This window comes from Drechmeria coniospora, chromosome 02 (assembly GCF_001625195.1).
Source record: "Drechmeria coniospora strain ARSEF 6962 chromosome 02, whole genome shotgun sequence".
Lineage (NCBI taxonomy): Eukaryota > Fungi > Ascomycota > Sordariomycetes > Hypocreales > Ophiocordycipitaceae > Drechmeria > Drechmeria coniospora.
The window spans coordinates 10,134,036-10,144,827 of NC_054390.1; positions in this window are offsets into that span (position 1 = coordinate 10,134,036).

Sequence of the window (10,792 nt, forward strand, 5' to 3'; positions counted from 1 at the left end):
AAAGTTCAAATAATTCGATGTGCGATATTCTATATATGAGAAGTTCAAGAAATTGTTTTTCTGTTATAATCGGGCAAGGCGAGTCAGATTCTCCATCGAATAGTCAGACTTCGTAGCTCGAACGTAGCTGCAACCATTACTAAAGTAGATATCGTTAAGTCCATCCGACACCCAACGAAAAAGTACTTCATACTGTCATGGAAGGTCTGCAAACTTGGTATATTGTTGGTTCTTACTGGTCTGTGGGACTTGGTTCTGTCGAATTTCGACGGTTTTGTATCGACAGGCTCAGGGACCCTAACCTGCATGATTTGCACCAGACGTCATGGATATTGTGTGTTATATATATATAGTGGCCAATAGTAGACTAGGATCACGTAATCGTATGGGGCACGATTACGGAGAGGATAAAAGTAGCCGCTTAGGGGCAGCCTCTTTTCCCTCCTTTCGTACCAAATTGAATCCATTAAAAGAGATCTCTTGTTACCAGTTTCCCCCAGAACCGAACCAACAGATACCAATTGCTCATGCCGATTGCTGTTACTTAGCTACCTACGTACTCAAGTACCTACCTACTTATACTTTTTGCCTTTTTCTATTGTATTAAACCAAGGCAATTGAAACAATCTCTTAAAAATGGGGGGGAAAAGGTAAATAGGAAGGGTGCACGTAGAAGTACAGTTGCACGGACTATCCAAAATGGATATCAATCGATACTGTTAGTAACAGTAGAAAGGGCACCAGTTAGTAACTGGGCAGGGAATACAGATTTGAACAAGTCAAATAGTAGTACCATGATGCGATTCAAAAGAAAGACTTGCTTGTATTTCTTGTGCTTGCTGCTTGCTTGCTTGCTTCCTATCTAGGAATGTAGGAAAGGTAGGACCATTTTATACCTGAGTGGTAGTACCTCAATCAGTGTAATGTGCACGTGTTGGAATTCTAACTGATTCCACACAATGCATCTCCGAACAATCTGCCTGCACGCAATGCAGCTCCAAATACTCTGGTTGAGTCACACTGCCACTTGCATAGTTGGTATATGCAACCGACAGGCTTAGTTGGTATTAGTGTTCGGTCGCGACAGTACAGCATATTACAGCAGTTGTTAAGCGGGCCAGTAGTAGTACTACTAGCAAGCAACTGCTAGTTTCAGTTGGGTGGGTCCTAGCGCGCAACAGTAGTACTGTTGGCTGGCAACTACTAGTAGTAGTTTTTTTTTTTTATTGACGGTCCGATTAATGATCTTGCTTGGTCGACCAAGTACTACTTGCACGAGACGCGCAACAGTAGTAAATTGGCTGGGCAGTAGTACTGCCATTAGTAGTACTAAGTCGGAGTGAAGAGAATTTATATAGCAAGTGCAATTCGTCAACTCGACATACTACTTGTACGTACAGTACAGTGGTAGTATATTGGCGAGCAGCAGTACTGCTGCCAGATGTTGCAAGTAGCAACACACATAGGATAGTATCCTATTTGGGCAGTCTTACTAGTATAATTACCAGTAATTTTAACGTACTGTACAGATAGATTGAGTACTACTGTACTTACTCTAGTCTACCATTGGTCCGGCCTACGCTACCTTGATCGATAGTTTTTTTTGAGCCCTAATACCTCCAAACCTACCAATACACACACTGCCACCCCCCCCCCCCCAACTCACCACCCGCCCAACCATTGTTGCACTAAAATTCCCGACAAGAAAAATTTACTGTTGGGGATTATTTACCCGCGCTCTGGGCACCTCTACGGCCAATGCAACGTTATATTCGTCGAACGAAATTTTCCGCCCGTACGCTCGTATTTTTCCCGACCCGCTCGGCCGTATATTGGTAGATCTTTTTTACTGCACCTTTTTGACTCGACGATCCCGACCACAAGTACCTTTTCGCGCGCGTGCCCCGCCAAACCGTGCCTACCCCGCTCCGCCCGCGCTAACACGCCTAGGGTTTCCTTTTGACTAAAAAAGCCGCGCCACATAACAGCTGGTCAATAATTCAACGATTAGACTTTGCAATTACGCAATGGATCGACAGTTTAATCGGACCATAAATAGATTGCCTGTTTCATTGTACCATAAGTCGGCTGTCTTATAGTTTGTATTCTCATCGTACTATAAGTCGACTGTCTTATAGTTTGTACTCGTAATACGGATATTGCTAACTAGCAATTGCTAGTAGTGGCTGAGTGAATGGCAATCGGTGTTTCCGATCAATTGACTCTAGTGGTTGACTGGATACAACCTTAACGTATTATGCAGCAGTAGTAGATTGGCTGGCAGTAGTACTGTCGCCCGTCACTTCAAATCGTGTCAAGGAGAAACAGTATGTTGTGCACTGTTTGACAACACGATATACTTACTTTTACTCGCAGTATAGTATAGTATGTTGACTAGTAGTAATTCTCTAAAAATTTTGAAAAGGTACAATAGGAAGGGAGCGCAGTGGAAGTACAGTTGCACGGACTATCCAAAATGGATATCAATCGAGGCTGTTAGTAACAGCAGAAAGTGTACCAGTTAGTAACTGGGCCGGGAATACAGATTTAAACAAGTCAAATGGTAGTGCCAAGATGCGATTCAAAAGAAAGACTTGCTTGTTCTTCTTGTTCTTGCTTGCTTGCTTACTTGTGTGTGTGTTTGCTATCTAGGAGTGTAGGAAAGGTAGGACCATTTTATACCTGTGAGGTAGTACCTCAATCAGTGCAATGTGCACATGTTGGAATTCTAACTGATTCCACACAATGCATCTCCGAACAATCTGCCTGCACGCAATGCAGCTCCAAATACTCTGGTTGAGTCATACTGCTAGTTGCATAGTTGGTATATGCAACTGGCAGACTTAGTATTAGTGTTCGGTCGCGACAGTACAGCAGTAGTTCTGCAGTAGTCAAGTGGGTCAGTAGTAGTACTACTAGCAAGCAACTGCCAGTTGCAGTTGGGTGGGTCCTAGCGCGCAACAGTAGTACTGTTGGCGGGCAACTGGTAGTAGTTGTTGGGAGAGCTTCAATTGACGGTCCGATCAATGATCTTACTTAGTCGACCAAGTACTACTTGTACGAGACACGCAACAGTAGTAGATTGGCCGGGTAGCAGTACTGCCATTAGTTGTACCAAGTCGGAGCAATTTGCATAGCAAGTGCAATTCGTCAACAATATACTATTTGTACGTACAGTACACTAGTAGTATATTAGCGAGCAGTAGTACTACTGCTAGGTATTGCAAGTAGCAACACACATAGGATAGTATCATATTTGGGTAGTCTTACTAGTATAAATACCAGTAATTTTAATAGTAATACTACTAGGTATAGTACTAATAGGATAGTATCCTAGTTGTATAGTCTTACCGGAATAAATACTGTATAAATACTAGTATTTTAATAAGTGTAACCGGAATAATTGCATATAACCTACCTTGCTACGACCTGGAATTGGAAGAAAGAACGCGGAGGAAAAAAAGCAAAGATTCAATCTATACATTCTACCCCTATTATCTCCAATCCGTTCGACAGTTCTTGGAGTAGTATTGTTTACACTAACTGTATATTGTGTATATGACCCGCACAATTACAGAGAGGATAAAAGTAGACGCATAATTGCAACCCTTTTTCCCTCCTTTCGTACCAAATTTGAATCTATTGAAAGAGATCTCTTGTTACCAGTTTCTACTAGAAGGATATATTCTATTATTATAATTTATATATAGAAACTGTGTCCTTATTCCAAATAGACTTGAAAATAGACTTGTCAACCGAGTCGTACGATTTAGACTTATGGAAGTCCACTGTGGCTTGTATTATATCCACCACACTACTTTTAGTATATTCTTATACAGTGCAACTAGTATAAACTCATATTTGTTATACTGTATAACAGCCGATCAGCCGATCTTCTAACACTCTCTGCCCTGGCCTTCAAGTAGGCCAGCTGCTCTAGCTGTATTTAGTTTGCAATGGGTACAACTGCAGTAAAGCTACTAATATAGGTTTAACTAATCAGGAGAGGATTTGACCCGCCTTTTACAAACCTACGTATAGAGCAAGGTCGGAGAGCCTACCCTCCAGCAGCTAGTCAACTAGTCAGAAGATGTAAGGGATACGGTTCCTACCCACTTAACAAGATAAGGTTTAAACTGGTCTTATTTATACTCCGGAAAGTAACTATCTTATTGATCTTACGATATTGAATTCGTTAGTACCATAGCTAGAGCGGATCTCCTATTATCTACTGCATTACTGAACATTTAATTTGTAGCTTTACTATAGTAGTAATCTTATTATAAGCATTGTATATATAGCTATAGATAAGTATATTTTATAGGAGGCGGTCAGGTAGATAAGGTTTAAACGATATATATTATTTGCTTTCTAGATCGATTATAGAAGAGTGATATATTCTTCCGGAATGGCTTTGTTTTTGTACTTATTAGTCGGCGCGTCACGGGTGTAACTAAAATGACTGCTATTATAACTACACCCTCTTTAAAGATATTGGAAGTGGCGTGATTATAAACTTAATTGCTTGCCTTTTAGTGAGGGGTTTATTATAGTCTCAAATCTAACCTTATTGCATATGTGTAATAGATAGTGCTTTAAGGCTTATATTTCCAATTGGTAAACTTTATAATGCTGTACTAGTTGATTTAAAGTTTCTATCGTACCGACGGAACTATAAAATCTTGTAAATAATAATAGTTATTGGAGGACTATTTATACCTAGATTCAGCTTTATTCGGCGTTTAGCGGGAATAAAGGTTAGTATAGAAATACAATAACTTCTGTTACTGTTGAACGGATTAGAGATACAACTGTATAGATTGAATGATCTGTATTGATTGATTGCTTCTACCTCCCAGTCTTAATTGTATCAGGTAGAGTAGATCATATTACTCTAATTTACAAATGGAGAATGTATCCTTATCCCAAACAGACTCGTAAACAGACTTGTCAACCGACTCGTATGATTTAGACTTATAGTAGTCTACTGTGGCTGGTATTGTATCCACCACACTATTTTAAGTTTATTCCTATACAGTGTAACTAGCATGAACTCATACATATAATGCTTATGACAGCCGACCTTCATCTTTGCATCTATATTAATACTCCAAATTTCTATATTTACCAGGCAAATACAAAACTTCCAAACATTTACACCTATATATTAAAAGAAAATCAGATACAATATGAACCACATAACATTATGGCGCTTTCCAATCTTTATTGCGCTTTTATGTATATTTGAACATGTAAATGGTGTCTGTCAAGATTGGATAGTAGTTGTAGAATATGTACCAATTGAAGTGGTATGCTCTGGAACTATAGCTGAGGCAAGAAAAATCCGGTAAGATACATAACCAACACAATTGTAAGCAAACTTAATAACGATACGTCATTAGAACATATGAATCATGCTTGGAAATCGATCCAAAAAGTTCAAAAAACAGTAATACAGGTTTTACAGAGCCCTTCACAGCAATAACGAGCTTCGGCATACAATCAGGTACCTCTTACCATTTCGCTACACCAATCCGGTACAGTATTAACAAGAACGATTCTTATAGTTCAATCGAGTCCAAAATTTACCGGTCCCTTTACGACAATAACAAGTTTCGGCACGGCATTAGGTACATCGACAATATCCTTACTACCATCTGAAACGGACTTAACTGGTACGGTCATTATCGTCAGACCAAGTACAATGTTTACCGGACCCTTTACGACAATTACTAGCTTCGGTATAGGAGCAGGTACCTCTACTGTATCGCTACACCCGTCTGGTATAGATTTAACCGGCACGATTATTATCGTAAGGCCTACTCCGACTTTTATGGGTCCATACACAACAATTACCAGTTTTGCCACAGGAACAGGTAGCTCAACAATATTACTTCCTCCTTCCGGTACGGACTTAACCGGCACGATTATCATTATAAGACCAAGTCCGATTTTTACGGGTCCCTATACAACAATCACTAGTTTCGGCATGGCATTAGACACCTCGACGATATCACTTCCTCCTTCCGGTACGGACTTGATTGGCACAGTCATTATCGTCAGACCAAGTACGACGTTTACCGGACCGTATATAACAATTTCAAGTACTGGTACCGGGTCAAGCCTGTCGACAATCTCAATGCTTCCTTCTGGTACCGACTTAACAGGGACAATTATTATTATTCAACCTAGATCGACATTTGCCGCGCGATTTATTACTATTACGAGTACCGGTACAGGGTCTCAAATCTCTACTATATCAATTCTTCCTCCAGCAATAGATATCCCCGGAACAATCATTATCGTACAACCTACTCCCACGTTTACAGGACCATTCACGGTAATAACCAGCTTCGGCACCGGATTAGGCAGTTCTACCATATCCATCCCCCCTAAGGATACAGATCTAACCGGGACAGTTATTATCGTAAGACCCAGACCGACCTTTACAGGCCCGTTTACAACAATTACAACTACAGGCACAGATACCGATACCTTAACCATAACCAAACCGCCCGGTGCAACTGACTCCACCGGTACCGTTATCATTATTCAGCCATCATTTACTGGACCATATACAACTAGTACGAGTACTGGCACGGGGTTTCAAACATTTACTCAGTTCATATTACCAAGCGGTACAGACCTGACTGGAACAGCGATTATTATCTTCCCATCAGAATTATTTACGGGACCATATACTACAATAACCAGTACCGGTACAGGATTAAAAACCTCATATACCACATTACCACCAAGTGGAACTAATACGATTGGTACTGTTATCGTATTAGTCCCATCGTCAGCTGTCACCGGACCGTATACTACAACAACTAGTACCGGTACGGAATTAAAAACCTCATTATCCACTTTACCACCAAGCGGTAATAATACAATCGGTACTGTTCTTGTTGTAGTAACATCGTCGGCATTTACTGGGCCGTATACTACAATGACCAGTACCGGTACGGGATTAACAACCTCATTTGCCACTTTACCGCCAAGTGGAACTAATACAGTCGGTACTGTCATTATTGTAGTACCATCGACATTTACTGGGCCGTATACTACAATGACCAGTACCGGTACGGGATTGACAACCTCATTTGCTACTTTACCGCCAAGTGGAACTAATACAATCGGTACTGTTATTGTTGTAGTACCATCGTCGATATTTACTGGGCCGTATACCACAATAACTAGTACCGGTACGGGATTGCAAACATCGCTTACTACTTTACCACCAAGCGGTACTAATACAATTGGTACTGTCATTGTTGTAGTGCCATCGTCGGCACTTACTGGACCGTATACTACAATAACCAGTACCGGTACGGGATTGACAACCTCATTTGCTACTTTACCGCCAAGTGGAACTAATACAATCGGTACTGTTGTTGTTGTAGTACCATCGTCGACATTTCTTGGACCGTATACTACAATAACCAGTACCGGTACGGGATTAACAACCTCATTTACTACCTTACCGCCAAGTGGAACTAATACAATTGGTACTGTTATTGTTATAGTACCATCGTCAGTATTTACTGGACCGTATACTACAATAAGTATTACCGGTACGGGATTAACAACCTCATTTGCCACTTTACCGCCAAGTGGAACTAATACAATTGGTACTGTTATTATTGTAGTACCATCGTTGGTATTTACTGGACCGTATACTACAATAACCAGTACCGGTACGGGATTAACAACCTCATTTGCTACTATACCGCCAAATGGAACTAACACAATCGGTACTGTTGTTGTTGTAGTACCATCGTCGACATTTCCTGGACCGTACACTACAATAACCAGTACCGGTACGGGATTAACAACCTCATTTATTACCTTACCGCCAAGTGGACCTAATACAATTGTTACTGTTATTGTTATAGTACCATCGTCGGTATTTACTGGACCGTGTACTACAATAATTAGTACTGGTACGGGATTAACAACCTCATTTGCCACTTTACCGCCAAGTGGAACTATTACAGTCGGTACTGTTATCATTGTAGTACCATCGTCGACATTTACTGGGCCGTATACTACAATGACCAGTACCGGTACGGGATTAACAACCTTATTTGCTACTTTATCGCCAAGTGGAACTAATACAGTTGGTACTGTTATCGTTGTGGTACCGTCGTCGGTATTTACTGGGCCGTATACTACAATTACTAGTACCGGTACGAGTGCGGGATTGACAACCTCATTTGCTACTTTACCGCCAAGTGGAACTAATACAATTGGTACTGTCATCGTTGTAGTACCATCGTCGACATTTACTGGGCCGTATACTACAATAATCAGTACTGGTACGGGATTAACAACCTCATTTGCCACTTTACCGCCAAGTGGAACTATTACAGTCGGTACTATTATCGTTGTAGTACCATCGACATGTACTGGCCCGTATACTACAATGACCAGTACCGGTACGGGATTAACAACCTCATTTACCACTTTACCGCCAAGAGGAACTAATACAGTCGGTACTGTTATCGTTGTAGTACCATCGTCGACATTTACTGGGCCTTATACTACAATGACCAGTACTGGTACGGGATGGACAACCTCATTTGATACTTTACAGCCAAGTGGAACTAATACAGTCGGTACTGTCATTGTCGTAGTACCATCGTCGATATTTACTGGGCCGTATACTACAATGACTAGTACCGGTACGGGATCGACAACCTCGATTGCTACTTTACTACCAATTGGAACTAATACAATCGGTACTGTTATTGTTGTAGTACCATCGTCGGCATTTACTGGACCGTATACTACAATAACCAGTACCGGTACGGGATTAACAACCTTATTTACCACTTTACAGCCAAGTGGAACTAATACAATCGGTACTGTCATTATTGTAGTACCATTGTCGACATTTACTGGGCCATATACTACAATGACCAGTACCGGTACAGGATTGACAACCTCATTTGCTACTTTACCGCCAAGTGGAACTAATACAGTCGGTACTGTTATTGTTGTAGTGCCATCGTCAGTATTTACTGGGCCGTATACTACAATGATCAGTACCGGTACGGGATTAACAACCTCATTTACTACCTTACCCCCAAGTGGAACTAATACAATTGGTACTGTCATTGTTATAGTACCATCGTCAGCATTTACTGGACCGTATACTACAATAACCAGTACCGGTACCGGATTGACAACCTTATTTGCCACTCTATCGCCAAGTGGAACTTATACCATCGGTACTATTATTGTTGTAGTGCCATCGTTAACATTTACTGGGCCGTATACCACAATAACCCGCACCGGTACGGGATTAATATCCTCGTTTTCCACTTTAGGACCAAGTGGATCTGATAAGGTCGGTACTGTCATTATTGTAGTACCATCGTCGGCATTTACTGGGCCGTATACTACAATAACTAGTACCGGTACGGGATTGCAAACATCGTTTACTACTTTACCACCAAGCGGTATTAATACAATCGGGACTGTTATTGTTGTAGTGCCATCGTCGACATTTACTGGGCCGTATACTACAATAACCAGTACCGGTACGGGATTGACAACCTCATTTGCCACTTTAACACCAAGTGGAACTGATACAGTCGGTACTGTCATTATTGTAGTACCATCGGCGGCATTTACTGGGCCGTATACTACAATAACTAGTACCGGTACGGGATTGCAAACATCGTTTACTACTTTACCACCAAGCGGTACTAATGCAATCGGGACTGTTATTGTTGTAGTGCCATCGTCGACATTTACTGGGCCGTATACTACAATGACCAGTACCGGTACGGGATTGACAACCTCATTTGCCACTTTAACACCAAGTGGAACTGATACAGTCGGTACTGTCATTATTGTAGTACCATCGTCGGCTTTTACTGGGCCGTATACTACAATAACTAGTACCGGTACGGGATTGCAAACATGGTTTACTACTTTACCACCAAGCGGTACTAATATAATCGGGACTGTCATTGTCGTAGTTCCATCGTCGACATTTACTGGGCCGTATACCACAATTACCAGTACTGGTACGAGTACGGGATTGACAACCTCATTTGCTACTTTAGCACCAAGTGGAACTGATACGGTCGGTACTGTCATTATTGTAGTACCATCGTCGGCATTTACTGGGCCGTATACTACAATAACTAGTACCGGTACGGGATTGCAAACATCGTTTACTACTTTACCACCAAGCGGTACTAATACAATCGGGACTGTCATTGTCGTAGTGCCATCGTCGACATTTACTGGACCGTATACTACAATGACCAGTACCGGTACGGGATTAACAACCTTATTTACCACTTTACCGCCAAATGGAACTAATACAATCGGTACTGTTATCGTTGTAGTACCATCGTCGACATTTACTGGGCCGTATACTACAATAACAAGTACCGGTACGGGATTGACAACCTTATTTGCTACTTTACCACCAAGCGGTACTAATACAATCGGGACTGTCATTGTCGTAGTGCCATCGTCGACATTTACTGGGCCGTATACCACAATAACTAGTACCGGTACGGGATTGCAAACATCGTTTACTACTTTACCACCAAGCGGTACTAATACAATCGGGACTGTTATTGTTGTAGTGCCATCGTCGACATTTACTGGGCCGTATACTACAATGACCAGTACCGGTACGGGATTGACAACCTCATTTACTACTTTAGCACCAAGTGGAACTGATACGGTCGGTACTGTCATTATTGTAGTGCCATCGTCGGCATTTACTGGGCCGTATACTACAATAACTAGTACCGGTACGGGA